Source organism: Ruditapes philippinarum, unplaced genomic scaffold, assembly GCF_026571515.1.
Source record: "Ruditapes philippinarum isolate M1 unplaced genomic scaffold, ASM2657151v2 ctg4060_1_1_1_1, whole genome shotgun sequence".
Taxonomy (NCBI): Eukaryota; Metazoa; Mollusca; class Bivalvia; order Venerida; family Veneridae; genus Ruditapes; species Ruditapes philippinarum.
The window spans coordinates 16,252-43,141 of NW_026855793.1; the positions used below are offsets into that span (position 1 = coordinate 16,252).

The 26,890-nt window shown below is 31.3% G+C and overlaps 1 long non-coding RNA gene across 1 annotated transcript in view; it reads right to left on the reverse strand.

Annotated features, from left to right (window-relative positions):
- Positions 1 to 310: 310 nt before the first annotated feature.
- Positions 311 to 26,890, reverse strand: part of LOC132744402 (uncharacterized) — a 53,364-nt gene continuing 26,784 nt past the window's right edge. The window contains exon 3 of the long non-coding RNA XR_009627695.1: positions 311 to 815. This is a non-coding gene — a long non-coding RNA (uncharacterized LOC132744402). The remainder of the gene's footprint in view (positions 816 to 26,890) is intronic.

A 26,890-nucleotide genomic window follows, 5' to 3' on the forward strand; every position in this document is an offset into this window, starting at 1 on the left:
TTACACTAGTGTAATAACACTTTGACGTGACGTCATTTGCGCTATATAGAAACATAGCGTTAAAGCGCGCTAATGTTAGCGTTACAATATAGTCGCGTAATTGAAAAATTACTCATTTTAACAGTTTACTGTTTTTATTTTATGTATGTGATAAAAAGAATATTATATTCGTGTAGATTCAATACTAAATTTATTGAACTCGTTGAATAAAACAATATTATGCTCGCCAGAGTCTCGCATAATATGATTTTATTCAACTCGTTCAAAAAATTTAGTATTAAACTACACTCATTCAATATCCTCTATATAATTCATGGCGGATATTGAATAAATTTGTTGTTATTGTTGATATAAATCATTGGTTACATGAGTCTAATTACATCATTATGATATGATCTGGTAGAAATCTTACATATACTTTTAGTATGTAACATGATGTAACATAATGTCTTGTATCGAAAATGAAAGTACAAGACAAAGTGATGAGGATATGTTTTGCAGGGATGTTACAAGACTGATCTTACGTCATACTTCTTCATAGATTAAACTTTTTTAAAGTATCACTGTCATTAGTAATAAAAAAAAAACGTTTATTTTGTATTCCTATTCGTCTTTATGTATATATACGCTTATGCAACATAGAATAATAATTTCTCTGGTACCACAGTGAGAATTTTATACAAACAAATATCCACTACATCTTCAATGTCATCGTATCTCAAGGCAGACGACATTTTGTTACCTTACCTCTAAATATAGCTTTATCTCTTCAAATACACGTAATTAAGAAATTCCTGGACACTCCAAAAACACACCTGTAACAAAGAGATAAAAGATATTAAGTTAAATACATTTGCAATCTTTACAGCAAATATTTAATATGCAGTAACAGAATATGTATACATGTAATCTTAGCCTAAAGGGGAAGTGTATTTAAGTAAAATATTCCATTTATGCAAATTACCTATTCTTGCATGTAAAATACATATTACAATTTTAGATAAATATTTTAATATTCTTTGCCCCAATGTCTAATTTCTGTGTCCCATTTTCTAATATGTCTGTATGTAAATTCACACTTATTATGTAAATTATGCTGTAAATGTCCTGTTGCGTACATCATAAAAATTGTTAAAATGCTATTAACTGTAATTGTTTTAGTTTCCAATAGTCCGTGTAGAAACTTCTTATTCCTTTTATGGAAAACGTAAGACTTTGTAATATAAGCTAATTTTTACCTCTAAAATTCTTATTTTTATTTATATTTCTGTGGCAATGCGTAGATCATATGTTATTTTGGTTTTGGAGTGATATATGTTGATATATTACCTGTCAAGATTTTATATAACCCGAGCCGTTAGTTAATTATTATTTTGGTTTTGGAGTAATAATTTTATTACATGCTTTTTGGTGGATTATAGAAATATATCAGTGATATAAAACTGGTAATTTCACTGTTTGAAACAGTGAAATTACCACTTTGATAATTTCACTGTTTTGAATTTAAGCCCCTTACGTTGTTTCAGTGAAATACCAGAGTGCACAGTACTGGGTACCAACTTAATGACGTGACGTCGTAAATGACGTCACGTTGTATTATTATTTGGCGCGCTTTTCATTCAGTTTTAGGTTAAATGTCTTTTTAAAACGTTTCTTTGCATATAATAAAAAGAAAATTTGTTTAGTTTAGTGTAAGATTGAAATATATTTCACCTTGTGAACACCAAAAGTCCATATTTCACTCGTGGCTGCGCCACTCGTAAAATATACCTTTTGGTGCTCACTCGGTGAAATATATTCCGATCTTACACTGAATTAAACAAATATCCTCTATTTATTACCCTTCCCCTGCCGAGTTAAGACGATTTTGAAATAAATCATTGCTACTTCAAATGAAACGTCGAAATAAGATTCCCTTTAGGGTACCCCTTCACCACAACATGACGTCACATAAATACATGACGTATTTTCTTTCGAACCTAACGAATGTAAACAAGAGAAAAGGAGTAGTCTGTTGAACGCACTTTTTTGGAATTAATATCAAGCTTTCACAAGGTCATATTTGTTTTCAATACTGATGAGAATATGTATCATTACTCTATTTTGGTAAATATTTATCATTTGACAGTTAAAAAGTGCTTGTAAATCGGAATTTACATCGCGTAAAATCAAACCGTACGCGCATCGCCACAGCGCATGTTGTTTACAACGTGGGGTACCCAACGGGGAAATTTAGTGTGTATATTACCCGTCTGGCTCGGTAATATCAATTTCTTTCGGGTGATCAATATCCAATCAAAAAGGCGGAAAAAATCTGGAAGGGTAATAAACTTTTTTATGATATTTATTTTTTTATAATTCAAAGTTTCTGTCAACAAAGAACATACTGTTTTTCAAAATATTACAGTTTCCGAAATTAAGTGATGAAAATCATAGAAATGGAAAATGTCAACGATATGCACAACTAGACTTGGTACTGATCATTCCTGTTAAGTTTGGATGAAATTGCACAGGTAGCTTTTTTTACAAGTTTTGTGGTGAACGGACAGATATATATATATTTATGCAAGCGGTAGACATTTTGTACTTTCGGTTTCTACAACCATAACGATAAGTATATCAATAGTTATATATGTCAATTTACTCTATTTATCCGAAATATTGGTATAAATGTAGTCTTCAACTCCCAGCTTTGTTTACATGTTTAGTTTAGACCGAAATACCTTAACCTTACTATTGTGTTCGAGGTTCTTACCCGATGTTTGACGGAAAGCAGGGTCAATTGTTTTGTGTTCGAGGACCATATCCGAAGATTGACGGAAAGGGCCGATAAGCTCCTATTGAAAAAGTTCATGCATGAATAAGGAATGCACAGTTTCTAACATCCAACATCAAAAATAATCAAAATCACATCACGCACTATTTGTACAGTATAAAAGTTATAGTTTGTGGAAAATTTTGAAAAGGAAAACAATCTTATATTTTACTTCCATGATTATTTTTTAAATAATTAATAGTAGCCTAGAAATGGGCAATGAAACGAACATGAAACAAATATAAATTCTACCTGACATTATTAAATCTTCATCAAATAATTTGTATGCCAAAGGTAAGCAATTAGTTGGAGAAATCTAATGAAGTCGTATGCACACTATTACATAATCAAATTGGGTTTTCCTATTACATCAGTAATATTCTTGTCAATTTGAAGTGACGTAGTCTTGATTATCATTCATAAGAAAATAAGAAGAAAAGAAAACAAACCATCTAACGTTAGAACACGTTGTTGATCGGACAAGATTTATACGCTAAGGTGTCACTGTGACCTTGACCTTAGGCCTTATACACTTAAAATCATAATTGCCATCTACTGACCATAAGTACTGTTCCTTCCAAGTTTTACAAACATAAAATTCCTTCTTAAGCTATTAAACGGACGATGATTATACACTTGTGTCACTGTGACCACAGCATCCATAGGGGTCATTTACTGTTCAATGGCAAAGTCATTAAGATTTCCGCGAATCTAAATTTATTCCTTCTTATTAATTTAACAAGATTTTTTACACTGTATGACTGTGACATTACCCTTATGACCTCAAACGGAAATAAGTACTGGCCATGATAAGTTTCACAAACCTAGGTGTATTACTTATCAAATTAATGATCGAACAAGGATTTACACTAGTATCACTATCACCTTGACTTTTGACCTAAGACCTCCAAATCGATATGAGTCATGTTCTGGCCAACCTCTCTTTTAAGTACAAGTATCATACCATGGAACGTTAACCTATAATAGGGGAATTCAATGCATCTTGTGAAGTGAAACAGAGTTATCTCTGACCTTGACTTTTGACATCCCGAAAAGGATAATCATTATTAAAAGTTTTATCAGAAACTTAAATTTCTTATACAATTTGTCAGTAACGTATGGAAGCCTTGGAGGGTCACTTTTGAGTTTCGACTTACAGATATTTTACTTTTGACTTTCGACTTTTGACTTTTGATTTGTGACTTACGTCTTATGACTTTTGGCTAACCCATTTTACACGTGCTCTAGAAGCTGAAAGCAGCCATTTTGGTTTCAGGTATGTTTTTTAAACGTTTTAAATAATTTCATTCAGATTTGTCATGAAGGAAAGGAAGTGTTAAGGAGGGAATTCGATATTATTTGATATAATCCATAGTGGTAACATACCACAGACTTTATTTCCACAAGTGTGACTGTGTGTTTTGTACAATCTTCTATGTTCTAAATATGTATATGTTCATTATATTAGTGCTTATACATTTTTATCCTCATCACAAAATCTGTCCATGAGTAACAAACAAATAACTGTTTTACAAGTAGACAGGGAATACAAGTTTTACGTATTAAAATGGCATGGTGCACAGTATTAAACATGTATCGCAATTCAGCATTTTATAGAGCTAACACGGAATTAGTAAAGAACGGCAAGTGCTATGTTCATACATACACGTACAAAGTTAACTTAAAATTTTGATCGAGCACCATTTGCATTTAGCATCAATGTCTAATTTTGTTGTAAATTTTAACAATTGAGAAAAGAACACTTCAGAATAAACGTAGATATAGAACCAGTTAGAACAAAATATCCTACTAGCATTTAAAATATTAATAAATCTTTAAAAAAACGGAGCTAAGAGATGTACCCATTTTATATAATATGAATGTATAAAGATTTAAATAAAAGATAAACTCTTATTTCAGACACAACTACTGGACAAAAGGTAACGAGGATGAAAACCTTGATGTTAATCTGTGTCTTCATCATTATACTGTTCAGCATTACCAAAGCTACCGTGCCAAGATACCTACCCTCAACATCTATAACAAAACTCTGCTGATAATAGAGTACTTTCTGGTACAGCATGGCATTACGACGTCATTTAGTACAGTGAATAGACTTTCAAACGCTTAAATTTAAAACGGCGTAATAGAATATATACTCCTTTTGAGACTGTGTCTGATGTAATAAACAGAGAAATACAAACAAATGGACAACGCATAGAATACCGTACAATATGGCGTAGGTTAATGCTGAATTACCACATGTACGTCAAGGGAGACGACGTCATGGAAATAATAAGATCGCTTGATCCGGATGGTATTGAGATGCGGAAAGCTTATCGCTTATGCCGACGTGTATACTATGCTAAGACATATGGACGTTTAAGACAAACTTAAACCATACGGATTTTATATTCATGGTGCTGTGAATGGGTATAGTAGAAAAATAACATGGTTAGAGGTTTTGGACTCAAATAACGACCCACACCTTATTGCAAGATTCTTTGAGACATCTTTAATGAACATTATCAAGCCCCCCTCACCCAATTACTAGGTTGTGATGTCGGTACGGAAAACTGCATTGCTTTACTATTGTAGCAATACTTCAGACACTATTCTACAGATCCAATAGTTGGTACATGTACTCGAAGCCTTGTAGCTGGAAAAAGCACATCTAACCAACGCATTGAGAAGTGGCGGTGTACATTACGAGAAAAAATGGAATCCATTGGTGGATTTTTTTCCAAAGACTTACGCGATACTTGTGTATATTAATGATCTGGATCCGATACAATGTGAGAACTTAAAATTTTGCTTCATCGACCTGATACAAACCGATTTAGACCGGATTGCACATGAAATAAGGCAACAAAAGGTTCTTCTGTTATTTGTGGTAAACCTGACACACTGTTTTTGTACCAGGTCTGTATGAAACTGACAACTTCGGCAATGCAGTTAACTTGAGAGACGTATATATTTGCAAAGAACATGTTTTCACGCCAAAGAAGACAATGTGAGGAATTCATAGAATTAGCACCCCTTCTGAAGCCAGATCTACAGATGCCATTTGACGCTGATTCAGCACTACAACTGTGTACCGTGTTGAAAGATTTAATTTTGAGAATAGATTTAAATTGAATATAAACACGCTTTGAAACGACTTATACTGATTTTTTTTCGTGTTATTGATATATACTAGGTTACTATAGGTAAAGTTTCAAAAAACGATGTTTTAAAATCACAAAGACGATAGTCTACGATTTCACTTCATTACATGGTTATTTGAAGATATTGGTTTGTAAATATTGAGCAAATTACAATATATTTTTAAATTATCATTTAAGTTATCACCACTCTAATTTGCACTGTAAGGCATTGTAAAATTGACAACATTGTTTATTGGTATAACTAAAGGACACCTGTATGCAAAATTTAAGCAAAATTCACCGTACGGATTTGGAGTTGTAGGCATTATTGTGACTCAGAACATATACATTAAAGAGGCTTTTTAAAAGAAATACATGTATTGAAAGTCTAAAAAAATATCCGTGTAATCTCATTTAAACATGTTTTGCAAGTGTTGTTTGTTTAGATGCAAATAATAACATTCTAGTAATAAACTATGCATGTTAAATGCATGACTATTCTCGACACGATAGATATATGCATGGAAATGTTTCTCTACCCCACCAATTTGAACATTTTTTTATCATATCATTCTAAATTTAAAAAATCACTAAAATTACATTTAGTCAAAGGGTTTATATCAAAGTTTGCTAAAATCTTTCTAGAAGTATATTGATTCATTCTGTGAAATATGGACGGCTTTTACCGGCTAGTTTGTAATATATAAAGCATTGAAATGTTATAATTGTAATTTGCTCTTAGATTTTTTTAGCATTAATTAGGCAATGAATATCAGTAAAAAAAAGTTATAATAATAGAAAACGTGCATATTTTTCCATCTTAATATAACTAGAAAAATCTAAACACATTTATTGTACAAGTTTATTGTCATTTTAAAGATTTCCAACTCAGCAGCCTGTAAATATTAATTTGTAATGTTTTTACATCACAATATATGTATGTGCAATTTTGTAACTATTTACGTAAAATACTTGCAGTATTTCTTTTTATTTTTGGCATACGTATTACGAGATTAACTGCACTATATGAATCGAATTCTGGTTGTATCTCTTCTATCAAGCCTTTGTTACAAAACGGCTGCCCGACTAGGAATAGAACCTCGGTCTCCCGCGTGACTGGCAGGGACACTTTCCTCTATGCCAAATGTCACTAAAGTATGTGTAATTAGATTCAAACATCTTATTCATTCGCAACAAATAGCAACCATACTTTATAGGATGTATAATGGTATTTATGGTATTCAAAAGGAATATATATGATTGTTATTTCAAAAATAGTGATTGATCTTTGTAATAAATGCTGACATATTTTCTCTTGTTTTTTCTTAGGTTTTGCCTTATGACTTTTCACTTATAATTTATCACTTTTTACTTATGACTTTTATCTTTTGACTTATAACTTTTGCCATTTGCTGTTACTCTTTGCCTTGGTATAAACATTAGTTTTACTTGATTTTAGATTAATGCAAAATAAGCAAATTTGTGATACATTCACCAAACGCAAGGGAGCACACCAGCCGAGAGTTGTGTTGAAGTCATATGATGTTTAAAATTAGAATAACTGCATTCATATGTATTTATCATAGTTGATAGTTTTTACGTGAAGAATCAACATCAATTGTTAATGTGAAATCATATGTATAGAAATTTTAATTCGGAACATTCATTTATAAGTGCCTTCTGCAGCATTAAATATTAAAATAAATAAACTATTATTGATAAATAACGAATTTTTTATTCAGATAAAACAGTTCTTAGCTATTTTCTAGATGTGTAGCTTTATTACAAATTTTTATTAACATTTTACATCTTGAAATAGATTATTTAATTCCTTGTTGAAGTTAGTCACGGTTGACTGGTACGTGACTATTAAAGAAGGTACAATTAAGCATTATAATACATTGAAATAAAGGAGATATATGTAGGGAATATTTTGTCGTAGTAGCTTTTTAAGGTACAAGCAGTGGTGGAAAATTGATATCTCGCGAGACCGAATGTCGAGTGAGATATCAATTTTCCAGTGTTGCAAGTAGAAAAATGCATAACCTCAGAAAGCTACTACAACATAATTTTACTTTTATTATATACCTTTTCGTTTTTAGTAAAAATGATTTTCATTAAACTACACTTCTATAAGAAATTTCAGAAAATAAAATCATAAATTTATGACTTACGGATGAATACGTAATTTATGCAAAACCGGCGAGGCCTCTTATAATTTTGGTTCCCGTTTCCTAAAGCTACTTAAGACACAGCTAAGATCGGAACTAATGTCAAAAATAATCCGGCATTTCCATATATGGTTCCGTTTTTGTCACTAACATAATACGGAATTTTCTATCCGTTGGAAGAAAATTTATAGGTATAAAATAAGATTTAGAAAACGGTTTTGACACAAATATGACTTGAAACTGTTGTGATTTCTACTTCAAACTTGTACTTATTTACATTATCATATTAAATCTGGTCCTGAATGATAAAAAGACATTTTCCTCATTTGTTGACAATTTATTATTGTGTTATTGTAACTTTGTTATAACCAAAATAAACTTGCAATTTCCCACCGGAATAAACAGTATTTAAATGTTACAGAGAATTTGTTTATCTATGTAGAGATAGTGTTCCATTAAAATTATAAATAAGAGGTTGAAATGAGCAAAATAAAAATAGAATAGCAATCACTATAGAAGTAAACTGTCTGGAACCAGCCAACTCCCTCAACAGACTACCTTAAAATACCTTTACCAAGAGACCATACTACCAAAGGTTTTTACCTCACGGTCTTGACCGTGACAGGTTGGCAGAGCTATCAATAATTGTTTGGAATAAATGAGTTTAAACAGATAACAACAAACATTTTTTATTCTACAACCGTGCTTTATTTTGTTTAACAAAATTGTTGTCTTATAAGAAAACAAATGTATTAGATAGGCAAAACAAACTGAATTTGAGCTGCACTATATTTAATTTAAAAACAGAGATAAGTACTACAGAGGTAAGCATTTTTTTCTAAAATAGCACACATGCCTTACTTAAAAGCTAACACTAAGGAACAGCTAAAAATAAACACTGCCATCAACAAAATCATCAAGTATTTACGTCACAGAAGACATATATACATGCAATATTTCTACAAAACAACACATCGTTGATACGTTACTGATGAAAAACTAAGAAAATCATGAGTGATCTAACGAAGCTTTTGAATTAGGTAAACTAGCAACGCTAGAGTGACTGTATTATAATTGAAGTCAAGATTTTTAAAATCATTGTCAAAGCGTTATTTCTTCATTTCTAACTGTTCAAAAGAGAGAAAAACAAACACAGTCTCTAGCTAAAAATTTCCTAGTTAACTTTAAGAAACTGTTGTTTTTTTTCAAAGAATAACCGACTTTATATGTAATGGAAATATCATAGTCTTTCGTAATGAGCATACCCCCAACCCACAGCATGTCGAAAAAGGGAATGTTTAACTTAAAAGAACGATTAAATGTTATAATCAAAAGTTTTGTTAAAAACACAATGCACTCTGTCTCGCCAGTAAATTCAAAAATTCAAGGTGATGCCTCCAACAGTTTTTGAGATAATTATGAGTTTAACAAAATTTAAGTATGAAAAAAAGTAAAAAAAAACAACAACAAAGTGGACTTTCTGTCTAAAATGTAGCTATGATAGCAAGAAGTATGTTTCTTTCTGCCTCGCCAAGCTATATGAACATGCAAAGTTTGATTTCGATAACTTTCTTTTAAGTTTTAAAACTTACAATGGGCAAATACTGAAAAATAATGAAAGCCAGAATTATGAATTTATGATTTTTCACACTTTTCTCTGTCTCACCATGATACAAGATTTGTACCATATTGGAGGAATGGACAGTATAAAATAAACGTGGCGGGACGTGACATTGCGTGTTTCCAATAAAGCGTCCACAATAAGTGGTTGGGTTAAAACTTGAAAATTATTGAGCGTCTGAAACAAGTGTGAAATGGTAACGCTCGTATTCCAAAAATGTCTGAATATTTCCATATACAATAACGAAGAAAACCAAATCACTAGTGTTTGGACATTTTGCATTTGCTTAACTGTACTACTTTCCACTCGGAACGAACGCTGTTTTGCCATGAAACCTCTTAATCTTCTAAACTGGCTCCGAAAACTTGACAAATATGTATTGCTTATGCTCTTGCAACTGCTTTATAGTCGAAACCATTCGACAGCACGTCCTTAATTCCTACAGGTAGCTTTACTAGAATTTAAACTGAAAACAATAAAAGTATGTGTTACCTCAATTGAAATGAAATACATAAAAATCCCTTAATACATAACTGTATACAAAAGTTTATATACAAATAACATATACTTTGTACTTGGTATGTGACCTAAGTTATTGATACTGAACAAGTGAATAAAGTTTCAATATTATATCATAACTGGTTTATGGGACCATATTTCATAAACCATCTGACAAAACATTTTAGCTTTAAAAATGGGTATAAGTGTGTCAAATTGTGCGCCACTCATACGAAATTAAGTTATTGATCTTAGATGTCAACACTTTATATGTGTTCCAAGTTTCAAAGGAATCGCTAAAATAGTGTTTGAGAAACCATTTTTCATGAAGATTCTTAACCATGAATTTAAAATCGAAAAAGAGGCAGAATTTGATAACAATGCAATTCAGAGATTTCTACTTTAGAGCGTGTTCTAAACAAGTGTGTGAAGTTTCAAAGCTGTATGATTTATTGTTTTTGAAAAACAATGTTTCATAAAACTTCTTAACCACAAATTTCTTCGTCAAATAAGGCCTATAATTTGGTCTATATTCAATATTACATGTAGATGAACGAAGAATAAACTACGGGTGAAAACCGATTGTAACTGCAGCAAACAACAATGAGAGACTGGTTTGGATTTAAAACTGGAACCCATATAAAAACTAAAGCGTTTGATTCATACGCTGCATGTCAATTTGAGATTATATATCTCTGTTCCGGAAATTAAAATAAAAAATGGATACCCAATGCAATGCAGTGCAAGCAAAGTATTTACCTTTCTTAATCAATTTAAAAGGCTTATTTACCATAGTGCAAAGTATATAGCCGCCTTTCCTTGTCGATTTTGTTTATCATATTTTATATAAGAATAACATTCTGTTCTTGCATATGAGCCCACATATTTTGTTTTTTAAATAAGTCTCCAGGAAAGTTAGGTAAATGAACTTACCTCGTCTGATCGTTGTCATATTCTACCATATTTTCCTTGGAAATTATAATTAAAATGGCAAGCACGTGGGAAATAACAAAATACATAAGTCAAAAATCAAAAGTCATAAATCAAAAGAAATAAATCAAAAGTAATAAATCAAAAGTCATAAGAAAATAGTAAAATAAATCTATAAGTCGAAACTCAAAAGTGACCCTCCAAGGCTTCCATAGTAACGGGCAAATATGAGCGTTCCCCACTTTCTAATATTTCATGTTATGACAAAAAAATAGAGTTTTGGAATATTTAATTGTAAGACTACAGTGATAGAAAATTATATCTTTAGGTAGTGTCAAGATAGACTTGGTAGTGTAATTTGTTATCCACATTTTAATCTATGTCATTTCAAAGAAAAGAAGGTTTCCACTCTATATTTTTTGAAGTATATTTTATATACATATGTATTGCTTGCGCTATACAAATACAACTACCAGTGAACATTTTTATGAAGTTATGGTCAACTTTCATGACTAAATGTATTTGAAAAGAACGATTATCTGACAATACCTTTTGAAACGCCACATCAATTATATTCTAACATTCAAGGCGTCTGTAGGTCACGTCCAATCACAATTTGATTTATTTTTATACCTAACCATTTTTCTAGGAAACATTTGGATAATACTTTGTAATTTTGAAACATTACTATGATAATGACCATCATCAATAAAACATATTGAACTTGCTAGCAAAATTCCTCGATACAATGAAAATCAAAGCACTGAAAGTACTGAAGTATACATTGCTTGATAATATAATCCATTTTTGTCATCAAGGCCATGTTGATTTTAACCTACTGACCTCGAAAACAATAGGGGTCATCTTCTGACCAAGGTCAATGTCCCTAACAAGTGACTCACATGCACCAAGGCTTTTTTCTTCCAAAGTTATTTATGAGACAAGGAAGATGTGATGTTCCATCTGTGTATTGCTAGGCAAGCTGATAGATGAGCAATAAAGAAATCATTTTTTGAAACACCCGTTAAATGGACTGCAGTATAGAATATTGAAACAGTCATATTGAGTTTCCAGTGATGCTATCTAATAAAATACATGATCTGGCTTGAACTCTATACAAAGTCAATTAATTGAATCATCCTACAAGACTTAATTACCAAATTATAGTACATCCTTTTGTATAGCATTCCATGTTACCGATCTATGTACTGTACTTTGATGCATTAATACATATATTCTGATGTGTTGTATTCATCTCTATACATTAATTTTCAAATGCATTACTTTATCGTTTATTAATAAAAATGAAATCTATAATCAAAACAATTCAAATGTACTGTAATATTTTCATTATTCAATAATTGTTACATATAGTCTTCATATACAACCTTTCCAAGAAATTCATTTATATTGGACAGCAAGTTAACAAGGGTTTTTTCCATAATCAGGCTGTGTTACCAGCTTCTTAACTTTAGATGAACCATTGAGCTAAAACATTTTTTCTATTTTTTGGCTACTGTGACCTACTTCTGATTTTCAACCAAGGTGATCCATGCTCAAACTCGAGACAAACCTGTCACACACATTCTTACGATGTTGTGTGACAATTGGGGCAAAAGTGTGACCAGTAGAGTGTTAACAAACTAAATGACCAGCAGATTGTTAACAACTGTAATGTCATCGTCGGATACACATGGTTGATTAACATTTAACATGACATAACTGATAAATGTAAATGGTTCGGCCGTGGGTATCCGACGATGCTAAATGTGGACAGACCACAGTTGACATAAGATGGATGACCGACATTCAACAATCTAAAACCTCACCCAATAAATAATAAGATACTGCGTAATGATTAAGAGGATGTGTAGCCATTATATCAGAAGTAAATTATTACTTTTCTATATATGTTCTTAACTCTATTGTAACTACGAAAGTTCGTATAGCATATAATAAAACGACTGCTAGATTAGTTTTTACTATAAACAAATAAAAAGTAAAAGTTAATTATTTAAACGATTGAGAAGTCTAATTTGATGGGTATTTTTTATTCATATACCTTTCTTATCGCGGGTCCAATGTGGTTTTCGGCTTTCCCATGTTTTAACACTGACTGTTACATAGCCGAAAAAACACAAGTTTTTCATACTGTACTTATTACAAATAATAACTGACATTTTACAAAGGTAATAAAATTTATGTAATAGTTATTCATTTAAACGGTTGAAAAATGTATTTAGCAGCACTTTTTTAAATATATCTATTTTATCGCAAGTTAAATGTGTTTGTTTGTTTTTTTTTTTTTTTTTTTTTTTTTTTTTCTTGCTTTTCTATGCTTTTGATGATAGGCAGTAACATAGCCGAAAAACACTTTCATATACAATGTTTATTACAAAAATATTACTGATATTTTACATTGCTTACAAATATATAGAGGATATTTGTTTGTTTGTGTGTACGATGAAATTTTATTTCATCGAGTGGACTCGTGAGATTACTGTTTTTAAAGTTCACGAGATGAAATAAAATTACATCTTACACAACAAACAAACAAATTTTCTTTTTATTTTATGCTTAAAAACAAGTAAAAACGAAATTTCCATAATTTTAACGTTAATATTAAAATCTGTTTTCCCCATTGAGAGCCCCATTTAGTCGGAACTTCTCATTAAAAACAAGAAGTCTTGAGCTGCAAAATAAGTCCGCAAATTAACGTTAAATGACGGTGATATTTATTCATGTTATTAAAAAAATATGAATGATCGCTTGTTTTAATAATAAAAACAAACAATTCTTGTCGGAGAAAAAGTCCAACCATCCATCCATATTTCTGTTACTTACCGCGAATTTATATTAGACCTGGCTTTGTAAAATGTAAGCGGCAGCCATTTTTTAAAGTTGTGTATTTCATGGGAGGAAAATAGTTGTGTAAGATTCAGAGGGATATAATTTGGATTTGTTAGTCATACACCTTTTTAAAAGAAAGAAAACTTATTTGAGGATTGTAACAGACAAAAAATAAGTGTTGACAGATGTGAAAACATTCAAAAAAGGAGCTAGGAATATGGAAAACTTGGAAGCTTGCTCAGGAACGCTGGGTTGTTTTACTTATTTTTCGAGTGATGACTGTCATTGCTTTTCAATTTTTCAAGAAGCATACGGCAGTTATTGCTCGTAGGATACTTTAATATGCCCAAATGTCATCAAGAGCAGTTTTGCATGGGGAAGGAATGTATTTTTCAGACTGTAAAAATAAAACAAAAAAATTTAGAGACGACATTTGGTGATTGGAATTTGAATGAATAGAAGTAAGTTTTCTTCTTTTTATTACTTTTGACATTTAAGTTATTTATCAATTTCAGCTTTGCTTTTTCTTTACACAGCCTGATATTGTCAGAATTGTCAGCAAAAATAAAATTGAGGTATCACATGGGGAAAATCTTAAAAAAGTAGTTTCGTCATTGAAAAGTGTGAAATTATATTTTGATAATTTTCACTGTGAAATTATCAAATATAATTTTCACGGATAAATCAGTAATCTACTGAAAAGCATAAAATAAAATGTTATAATCATTCATTTAGACGGTTGAAAAATTTTTTTAATAGTTCTTATTTTAAATATGTCCATTTCATCACCAGTAAAATGTGGGTTTTTTTTTTTTTTTTTTGCTTTTCCATGTTTTTTGAGGCTAGAGCGTTACGTCGCCGAAAAACACTTTCATACTGTATTTATAAAAATAAATATCACTGACATTTTCTATTGGTAACAAAAGAAAGTAATAGTTATTCATTTAAAAGGTTGAAAAAAAATGGCGGCTCTTGTTTTAACTACGACTATTTTATCGCCCGTAAAAATGTGTTTTTTTGGCTTTTCCATGTTTTTGACGCTAGACTGTTACTTTGCCGAAAAACACTTTCATATCGCATTAAATACAGAATAGAATTAAACATTCTCTAATTTACACTGGTTGCAAAAAGAAAGTAAATTTTAATCATTTAAAGGATAGAAAAAAGTAGATAAAACTAATTTTGTTGGAATTATACCAATTGTATCGCCGTAAAAAGTGTTTTTCGGCTTATCCATATTATTTAAGCTTACCCGTTGAGTTTCCAAAAACATTTTATTTTTATAGTGTGTTCTTTTCGATATAATTCTGACAATACATTAATTTATTGGAACAATTTCTCTAGTGATTAAAATGGAAATTAGCATATTTTTTTTGCCTGTGCCATGTGTTTTTCGGCTTTTCTATGTGCGACGCAGGCTCAGCGAATACATTCATCAGGCAGCGTATTTTATGATATATTATCGATTTAAAACTGATATTATTGAACCCATTTCATCAAATAACCATCAAAAATTGTTTATATTGCTGAATTTAATCACAGCCTTAATATTTCTTTGTATTTTAAGTGTTTTTCGGTATTTTTTGATGTTTTTCGGTTTTTTGGTGTTTTTCGGCAATTCCATGCACCCATTAATATAAGCAGATTAAAATAATTCCTATTTTCTGAACATAAATTTAATATATTTATTTCTTAATGCTTACACTGATTTACAGTTAGTTTCAATCGTCGAATCTGGCCACATATGCCTATATTTAGCTCCATGCTCTGGCTTAATCGTCAATATCCCAAGTTCGACGAATCGTTATGGGTCGAACGGTCGAGCGGCCGAATCTTTTTTTTAGGCAATCTTCTGATAATATACATCTACAAATTGTAATTTTAGTAAAAATTTCAATTAAAACAGAATATTTAATATTTTATAAGTCACTTTCGTATTTTTCAATGTGAGCGAAAGGAAGATATAAGAACTTGTGTATAGAAATTATGCAAATTAGTAGCGATTAAATCATCATTATGATTATTTCTGTTAATAAATATAATTATTTTCTAATAATATACGTCTACAAACTGCAAGTTTGTTTTAAAAGTCTATTAAAATGTTATAATTACTATTTTAAAAGACACTTTCGCTCACTTTCGCTCACTTTCGTCAAAAATCTCACTTTCGTATTTTAGGCATACCGTCTTCGCTGAATTTCGAAACATATTTCTTTTCAAAAATCTAAGGCATACAAAAGTGGAAGGAAAATAATTTGTAAAAAAGGTATTCAAAAGAATAGCTTACGAAATTTCTATTTTTCGAAGCCACGATAATTGCCAGGTTTTTTTTTAAAAAAAAAAACAAACATTTTCCGGTATACGCTGGTAAATTTTGTTACGGAGCTCCATACTCATTTTGTAAAACATTTTAGGCCAATTTTATTGCATAAATGTAAATCAGGAATTTTATTTGATTAAATATCTATCTGAGATGTTTCGTCCCATTTATATAATTCTGACGACTTTACTATATTTACGATGTATTCATTCATGCTAGCAAGCGCATGTGTATATGCGAAGTTTAACGCGTAGGTATATACTACGATTTTATCAATGAACTGTTATTTTTTGTTTTCTTTAAAGGAATTTAGAGTCTATTATTTCATGAAAATGAACGATTTGGAACTTTCAAAGCATTTAAACAACTTTGCAAACACTATTTTAATGATGTGTAGTCGGAATGTAACGCTACTGCAGAATGAAAAACTAGTTTCTATAGCGGTTTTTATCCGGGAGTGGATGTTGTTCGGTAACGACTTAACCTGTAACGATTTCTGAGATATAGCTTATAACTCTGTATACAATGTATACAAAAAGGCATTTATTTAGCTTGGATATTTTTTCAATACAAATGTACATTCATTTTAAGGTCATGATTACGTGCTGCGAGTACAAATGCCTTGCAAAATAACTCATCCAAAAAGGTGTTAAATGTAACGCATCTACGAAATTGCGTAAATTGCACGGACTGGAATATACCAATTACTCGTAGTATGTAAACAAGTTAAATATTGATGCTGCACATCAAAGACTCCGCCAAATGATATGATCAGTCACAGGTAATCTTGACAATTGTTCTCTGTTACAGAATTTCGAAGAAAAAAAGGTTTCCCAAGTAAAGTACGTGTTCAGTGAAATAAAAAATACAGAATTTTATATTATACGCATTTCCTTTACAGTGCATATATCATACTCTTTTTTTTTACATTGATCTGTATGTATATCTGCATAAAATGTTTCAAATAGTTCATGTGAAATGTAAACAAGTACAAATGTAATTTAAGGGATTATTAACAACATAAATCAGATTAAATGTTTGGAATAACGAGGTTTCTACAATTATTTAAGTTATTGAATATAATTATCAAAACACACTACTGTTGAAACCTGGTTTAAAATTATTACCCAGATGTTGCATGCAAATAAATTGCAAACGTCCAAAATAAAAAATACTTTAAAATACTCACTTGAGCTTACATAATTATATTTTCTATCATAATTCTATATCTCCAGCACGAAATTCGTGCAATAAAAAAGAAAGTATTTGAAATAACCATGCGATGAGCTGGATTTATTTTTAGAAATATAAGTTCAGGTCAAAGGGTTAAGTATCGGTCATTACCTTGTATATTACACACTGAATTGCCTAACAAAGACTGGTCAAATACATGTACTTAATATCATCGAAGGTATTCTACGTAGTTAGTCAGTAATAATGCAATTCAATCATTTTTAAAACCCTCGTTATAAACGTAACCAATTATGCTTCACAAATGCTTTTACTATCTTTCAAAAAAAATGAACTTATATCATTCATAAAAGCTATTCAATGGCAAATCACGTTTTTTATGTGAAATGCAAACAAGTACAAATGGAATTTAAGGGATTATTTAACAACACAAATCAGATTAAATGTTTGGAATAACGAGGTTTCTACAATTATTTAAGTTATTGAATATAATTATCAAAACACACTACTGTTGAAACCTGGTTTAAAAATTATTACCCAGATGTTGAATGCAATAAATTGCAAGCGTCCAAAAATACTTTAAAAAATTACTCACTTGCACTTACATTATTATATTTTCTATCAGAAATCTATATCTCCAGCACGAAATTTGTGAAATGAAAAAGAAAGTATTTGGAATTTCCATACTATGAGCTTGACTTATTTTTAGAAATATAAGTTCCGGTCAAAGGGTTATGTATCGGTCATTACCTTGTATATTACACACTGAATTGCCAAACAAAGACTGGCCAAATACATGTACTTAATATCATCGAAGGTATTCTACGTAGTTAGTCAGTATTAATGCAATTCAATCATTTTTGCGACGGACGCGCCCTCAGGCGCGTTCAGAGCTAAGTCATCTACACATGGGATTTTGTCTGCTACAATCGCGCAAAGTGTCCTCAACCGATTAACAGCCCAAGAAATAGTACATGAATTTGATCCTTTAAAACTCCCATACTTTGTCGGGATATCTTAAAATTTTCCATATTTAGCCTTTTCAATTTCAAATTAAGTTATCCAAGTTAAAATATGAACGTATATGATTGATAAAAACGTTGTAGTCCCGTAGTATTATTGCGCAATATGCAAATTACTGCCGAAACGATTTACCGCTGTCGAAAAAGTAGGACAGCAAATTATACTATAATAAAGGTGTAAACTCTGAGTTCCAAGAAATTATTAGTAGGAAATAAATATTTCTACATTATAGAAAACATTATTATTAACAAATCAAAAGTTTTTCGTGACTTTAGAATAACTCGCGCATTAATAAAAGAAGAACTATTTTCGTGACTCATACCGCGAGTTTAGCTGAATATTCAGCAGTTATTAACGAATTGGATACAGTACAATTGTTAGTATAAATATCTATTTTTGAAAATGCATGTAACAAGAGCGTTTTTCAACACCTTACCACCATGTAGTCTTTCATGGTAATCTTTATTGAAGGAAGTTATAATATCAGTTCTACTTCCGATTCTTGTGGTTTGTTTACATATTTTTCTAGGTCACGATATGAGTTAACCTTCGCTATTCTAAAAATAGATTCTGCTTCACTTGTGCTGATTTTCGGACAGGCGATTAGGGAGTACACATTATATATACATGTAATAAACCAGCGGATTACATGCAATACTTTTAGAAATTCTATACAATTGTAAGAAGCAAACAAGTTGAAAATGGAATTTAGTGTGAAATTGAAAAGGACAACTAGACACTGTAGTGCTTAAGTGACATTTAAATTAAAATAAAAACGATGTGCTCTGGCCTCTACATCTTTACCTTGTAAATAAAAAAAATCTAAAAAATACACTATTAATTGCTGATGATTTTAACCAAAAATATTTTTAATGAGACATATCCAAGAGAAATAAAAATACAAATGACTTATATTTTATTGTCTATATGCCCACTATGATATAACACGAAGCAATTCTAAATAGCATTCTCACATGTATAATGTATTATGCTTGAAGTTTATTTGCATGGTTTTATTTTAGAAATATTTCGTTGACAGTTTTTTTTCTATTTACATATCATTTCTTGGAATAAATCGATAAGGACACTGATTTACAAGTTTGACCAGAGTTTTTAGGCATAAATTTCATTCTGTATTTAAATGCTTGAAAGTAGAAAATCTGAATTATATCAGATTGGGACACAAAATATATTGCTCTACAAATCTCGAACTTGTATGGAACAAATTTTCTCTGTTATATACTAGGACGAAAAAGAAACGCCGGGTACATAAAATATGCAACACATATTTTATTGCTTGGCCTAAAACAATGAAAATCGGTCAGATTTATATAATGCCCCATGTCGCCAGAGTTTGCCAGCAATTTCTTGCCAACAGTAACATACACCCACTCGATTGGCCAGAATTCAGTCCAGATTTGTCCCCAATTGAACATTTGTTGGACGAACTGGATAGGATGGTAAGGAGACGTCCAAATGCCCCCACTAATCATGTCCAGCTCACACATGCCTTGCATGAAGAATGGAATAACATCCCCATGGCCATGATTAACACCCTGGTGAATTCCATGCATAGACGGATCAGGGCTGCCACAGCTGCGCATGGAGGACACACAAAGATACTGATATGTCCGGCCGTGTTTCGCAAAACAAGAAGGGTCATCGTTAAAAGGGGGTATTTTTTCACATAATCAGCATCGGAAATCGATTGAAACTTCAACAGCTAGTTCCATACAGATGACATTTCATACAAAAATGAATATAATAATCCAATAATACAATTTATCCCTTAAAACAATCATTATAGGTTACCCGGCGTTTCTTTTTCGTCCTAGTATATATTTTGTGTTTTGTTTTTGTTTTTGTTTTTTTGCTAAAAAAAGCCTTAATGTCTCTCCGGTTGCATGTCCGTCGCATTCAGTGCTGCAGCACTTTGATTAAAAACCTTGTTATAAACGTAACCAATTATGCTTCACAAATGCTTTTTTTATAAAAAAATGAACTTATATCATTCCAGGCAAATCGCCGGTACCATCTCTATCTATTTTTTCTTTTCTTTTGCAAGTAGTTCAGGTTTTTAAAAATGAGAAAAAATGTTTTCGTTTCTAAGACATAATGTGCAATTCTGTTAGTGAACTCATGCTAAACCATTAATTGCTTTTTTAATTTTCCGAGAACGAGATGGGGTTGGGTCCACGTGTATGTGCATGATTTCACATCTATAGACAAATTTTCCTAGATACGTAATGACAAATAATATAAGATTATTCCGTGGCGAAACAAGATTGCATTTGAGAAAAATGCTATGCCACCGCATGGTTCAAATTTCATAGCTGTACATTAAAGGACAAGAAAGTAGGTCACATCATCAAAATCTAGGTGTCAAAGTTCAATTTACAACTAAAACTGTGCACATGGTCAAAATGTCATTGCTGTACATCAAAGGACAAGAAAGTAGGTCACTGTCCCCTTGGGCAAGGCATAATTTTGACCCAAGGTTTAATAACAATCTTGATACCGGTCCACCAAATAACATTTCAAGTCAAATATCTAAGCTATAGCTTTCTCTTATTCAGAAAACATTTGTTTTATTTTCTGTTTTTACTACGTGTAACATAATGAGAATCACTGCCCCGGGCAGGGCCAATTTTTGACATTTGAACAACTTTGGTAGAGGACCTATAGATGATATTATATATCAAACATCAAAGCTCTATGCCTTGAACCTTCAGACAATTTTTTTTCACTATATGTACATAATGAAAATCAATGACCCCCTGGGCCGAACCAATTTTGACCCAAGGGGCATAATTTGAACAATCTTGCTAGAGTTTACAACACAATGTTTCTGCAAAAATATCTACCTCTAGCATTGTCAATTGCTAGAAGACTTTTTACTAAATAAACATATAAGGAAAACCAATGACCCCTGGGGCGGGACCATTTTGACCCGGGCTATATTGGATGGTAGAGGTCTACCAAAGACAATCCTTATGCAATATCTAAGCTCTACCTTTTGGGTCTTTACCAAAGAAGGTTTTTAAGTTTTTACTATACGTACATAGTTAGCGAAAAATCAATGACCCCGGTTTGGGGCCCGATTTTGACCCAAGGCTATTAATTTGAACAATCTTGGTAAGGGTCTACCAGATGATGCCTTAAGCAAAAATCTAAGCTCTAGGCCTTTTTTTGGGTTTTTACAAAAAGGTATTTTAAGTTTTTACTATATGTACATAGTGAAAATCAATGATCCCCGGGCGGGGCCGATTTGGACCCCAGGGCTATAATTTTGAAACAATCGTTGTAGAGTCTACCAGACAATGCCCTTATGCAAAATATCTAAGCTCTAGGCCTTTTTGGGGTCTTTACAGAAGATGTTTTAAATTTATTTATAATTTCCTTTGGTTGCCATGGCAAACCAGATTTCTGCATGGAATGAAATTCTTTAACAACTTGCGAAGCTCTTCCCCCAAGGAACAATCCTGCCAATTGGGTTTAAATTGGGACCAGTGTTTTTCACAAGAAAAATTTTTTAATTTCACCTTATAATCTATATAACACACAGCAAAAACCACACACAAACCACACCACACACACACAGGTAATCGCTATATGCCACCGCATCGCAGATGCTCGGGGCATAAAAAGATTAGGTGTCCACATTTTTTTCCGGGAGAGATTAAGTTAGCCAACATGGTAGATCTTTAAAAAAAATCAAATGCTGAAAGCACTGGGGTGCGAGGACATAAAAAGGAAATTGCATAAATCTGCCAAAAAGGGCAACCAAGGTTTTGTTATTATTTAACAAGGGGCAGCAAACTCCTATGCCTGAGATTTAGGAGCTTGGATAGAAATTCCCAATTTATACTAGCATGGACTAAAGACATGTAAAGGTTTATATGAATATCTCCTGTTTTCTTTTGAAAACTGATGTTATATGTTTAAATGAAATACCACAAGTATATATTTTTGTCCTAAAGATTGATTTTCTTGCAAAGTTTTAAATTAAGATTTTTCTTACCTAAAAAAAGACTATTACTGACTCTTAAATGATTTTTTAGATTTATGGGGTTCAGAGAGTAAACCTCCATTTATAATCCTGAAAACATATCAACAAAATAGAAAGAAATAGCACAGATTTAATTTGGTTCAAAATTGTCAATTTCTTCTGTCAAAAACTATGCTAGAGTTTTATTGCTTTTAAATTTTTATTACAGACGATCTCAAAAATATTTTGAAATTACAATAATAATTGTTTTATGAAGTTCTATGCTTATAGGCTGAACGTTGCCCCAAAATCTGTAACCAAAGTGGTATGCGCAAACGTGACATCCTACAAGCCAAGATGAGGGAAGGGACATTGAGAATTTCTCAGCCCCCGGAGCCCTCCATCTTTTTCATATAAAAGAAAATAAACTTGAAATATTTTAAATTTTTATTGTTCATAATTTAACAAAAAATTAAAAAGGGGAAGTAATATTTTCCTCAAGGTCAGCTTTTATAACTGCACAATATTAGCAGAAATAAAAATAGGTAAGAATTGTGAAGAAAAACTTTCAATAATTTCTCTTTATTACGGGGCCGGCCAAAGAATTTGGGGGGTATTTGAAATACCAAACTCCCTTTTTGAGGGGGGGCTGGCGTTCTCCCAGGAAAAAAAAAAAATTCATTTTTCCTTATTGCTTTTGGGGATTTTTTTGACTTTTTTGAACTAATTGTAAAATATTTTTCAAAAAATGATTTTTAAAAAATGGAAAAAAAATTTAATCTAATGTATGGGCCATTTTTTTAAAATAAATTTTCCAAAGGGGGAAGATATTTTACATTAACCCCAAAAAAAGCGGTTTTAAGATTAAAAAAAATTTTAAATTTAAATCATTTCCCGTTTAAATATTAAAACAAAATTGCTGAATATATACAAAAAATCATATCACATTCTTCAATAGGGTACTTCATAAAAGAAAATTTTTAGATGTTCAATAATCTCTTTCATAAAAGAGAACAAATTATGTCTGATTATGTATTTAGTCAAAGCCATTTATTTATCTCGCCAATTTGTAAAAGGACTGAAAGAATTTATGACAGGAAACTAGCTGGGTTCTTTTAAAAAAACAAGGTTGATTTTTTCATATTTCTTAAATGCCTTTGTTTTTTTTAAAAAAACAATTCGGGCCCAGGGTTTTTTGGAAGGGGCTCAGCCTTCAGCCCCTCCCGTGTCCCCGTCCCTTTAAATGATCACTATCTATTAAAATATGGAAAAATATCAAAATAAATGGTCAATTCAATTTTAATTTTCCATAAAAGTTCAATTTGAGACATATCTTAGTCTTATAGCTGAACCGTACTTTAATATCTTGGTTACAAACTGGGTACCTATCGCATTTGTCTAGAATATAGATCTAGGTTCAGTATGACATACTTCATGATGCTGGAGAAAACATACTTGTGTCGATTCTTTCTTAATGTCAGTCTACGGTTTTAAAATAATAAAAAAGAAATAAAACAAATATTCGATTTCAATGTTTTAATAATTTGTATGGGTCGTATTTCTATAGTTAATAAATAATAGTTCGCCTGAATTTAAATGGTTTATGCATAGAGTATAAAGAAGTGTGCCATTCGTGAAAAAGAACTGTCTTGAAACCAAATCTAAGGAAAATGTACAACGACTTGTTGATTCTGGGTTCTACTGCCTGGCTAATTGGTATCTCTTTCATGTTTTTTTTTGTTGTTGTTTTTTCAGAATTCATATTTTTTCGCCAATCCCTACTGTTTTACATTAATCACATTCACTTATTCGAAAACTAGAAAAAATCTCTGTTTATAATGGAGACGCCCACTAACTACGACTGTTTTTAATTTTATTGATTTCCAATTATAAACAATTATATATTTTTTGAAAAAAAAAAAATGCCAATCAAAATATAAAAGGTCGTACCATTTACCGTAGTACGTACTTTCTACACAGTATACACTACTTTTAGTTGCTTTTAACTACATGCGTAATCGTAGCAATTTACACATTTTTTTTTGCAAATGAAGGAAATTAATATCTAAACACATTTTACATTAAAAAATACTGCAGTTTGATGCTTGATCTGATCGTCGATAAACTAGGTCAGATTCATGGGAAAAAGACACTTAATCCCCGTACAATTCAAGCCACACCCAGCCCCTCAAAATCCCTATTGAAAATTTTTATCTTTTTAACATTATTTTCGTTCAACAGAAAAAAAAAATTGAAAATGTCTCAAACAAAAATTTTTTAAAAGATGAGTTAACTTCTTAGGGGGAAATGTCTGCAAATGGCCAAGTTAAATTCGAGGAAATGACGTTCTGACAATTCCCATAAAATAGTGCTTCTCGAGGGGTCTTATTTGAAAAAATTTCAGTCACCCCCAAAAAAATATTTTGGGGGCATTTTTTTCCCTAAAATTTTCTTCTTGTTTTACTAACTTTTTTCCCCCTTTTAAAAATGTAAATATTTTTTATAAAAAAATAAAAAACAATACTGTTTTCTACGAAAAATTTTATATATCTTGTCATTTTGTAAATGTAAAGAGCATTTTTTGGTAAAACAAAACAAACAAGTTTTAAAAACGCATGAATACCTAGATTTGATATCAACTTTTTTCCAAACCGTTATTTTAACCCAAATTCGCTAACATTCAAAAAAACTAATCTTTTTATTAAAGGATTTAAATTTATCCTAGAGATTTCCCCGATAATATGGAAGCTTTTACAAGAAAATACGGGATTAAAAGTTAACACTTATCTCCTAAGGGATGAATGAAAAATTTTTACAAAATATAACTTTGTAAATTTTTGGCCCGGTTTTAACCTTGGAGGGTCATTTTGGTTTCACTTTTGGATATTTTATTTTTATTTTTGAAATTTTGATTTTGATTTTTGGGTTTGTTTTTACTTTTGGCTAACCCCTTTTCACGTGCCCCAGAAAACTGAAAACGAAAATTTTTTTTGGTTGTTTTTTAAAAGTTTTAATAATTTATTCAATTTGCTGGGGGAGAGGATTGTTAAAGGGTTTTTTTTTTTTAAATCCATAGTGGAATTCACAGACTTTAAATTCCCCCAAATGTGTGTTTTGTACAAAACCCTTATGTTTAAATTGTTCATTTATTTTGTGCTTATACTTTTTTGTCCTATCACAAATTGCCATGGTAACAAAAAGTTTTCAATTCAGGGAAAACAAGTTTTTTTCCCTTTAAAAAAAATGGTGCCGTATTAACTGTATCGCAATTCCCAATTTTTTTGAGCTGAAAGGAATTTGAAAAACGGCAAAATGTATGTTCAAACCCCAAAGTACAAAGTTAAAACTTAAAAATTTTTGGAATTTCTTTTATCAAAGTCTAATTTTGTTTAAAAATTTTAACTGAGAAAAAACACTTAAGAATAAAACGTAGATATAGAACGCAGTTAGAACAAAATATCCACTTACATTTAAAAAATTTTTTTTCGCACCTATTCAATACTTTAAAAAAAAACGGGAGCTAACAGATTTACCCTTTTATATCATTATGAATGTATAAAGATTTAAGATGAAAAGGATAAAACTCTTATTTCCAGACACAAATTTACTGGACAAAAAGGGTAACGAGGGTTTGTAAAAAACCTATGATGTTGATCTGTGTCTTTCATCATTAACTGGTTCAAGCATTACCAAAAAGCCTTACCGGGTGCCAAGATACCTACCCTCCAACATCTATAACAAAACAAAAACTCTGCTTATAATAGAGTTCTTTCTGCGGTAACAGCCATGGCATTACGAAACGTCATTTAGTACAGTGAATAAACTTTTTAAACGCTTAATTAAAATTTTAAACGGCGTTATGGAATATATAACTACCCTTTGAAGACTGTGAGTCTGATGTTATTAAACAGAGAAAATAACAAAACAAATGGACAGCGCATAGAATGTACCGTACAATAATGGCGTAGGTTAAATGGCTGGATTTAACCACATGTACCTCAAGGGAGACGACGTCATGGAAAATAAGAGGAACCGCTTGATATCCGGGTGGTATTGAGATGCGGAAAGCTCAATCGCTTTATGCCGGTGAGCGCGTATACTACGCCATGGCCCATATGGACGGTTAAGAACAAACTTAAACCATTAGGATTTTATATTCATGGGGCTGTGAATGGGGTAATAAGTAGAAAAATAACAATGGTTAGAGGTTTTTTGGACTCCAAAAAAAAGACCCACAAATTATTGCCAAGATTCTTTTAAACCCACCTTTAATGAACATTATTCAAGTCCCCCTCTCCCAATTATAGGTTGTGAATGTCGGTACGGGAAAAAAAACT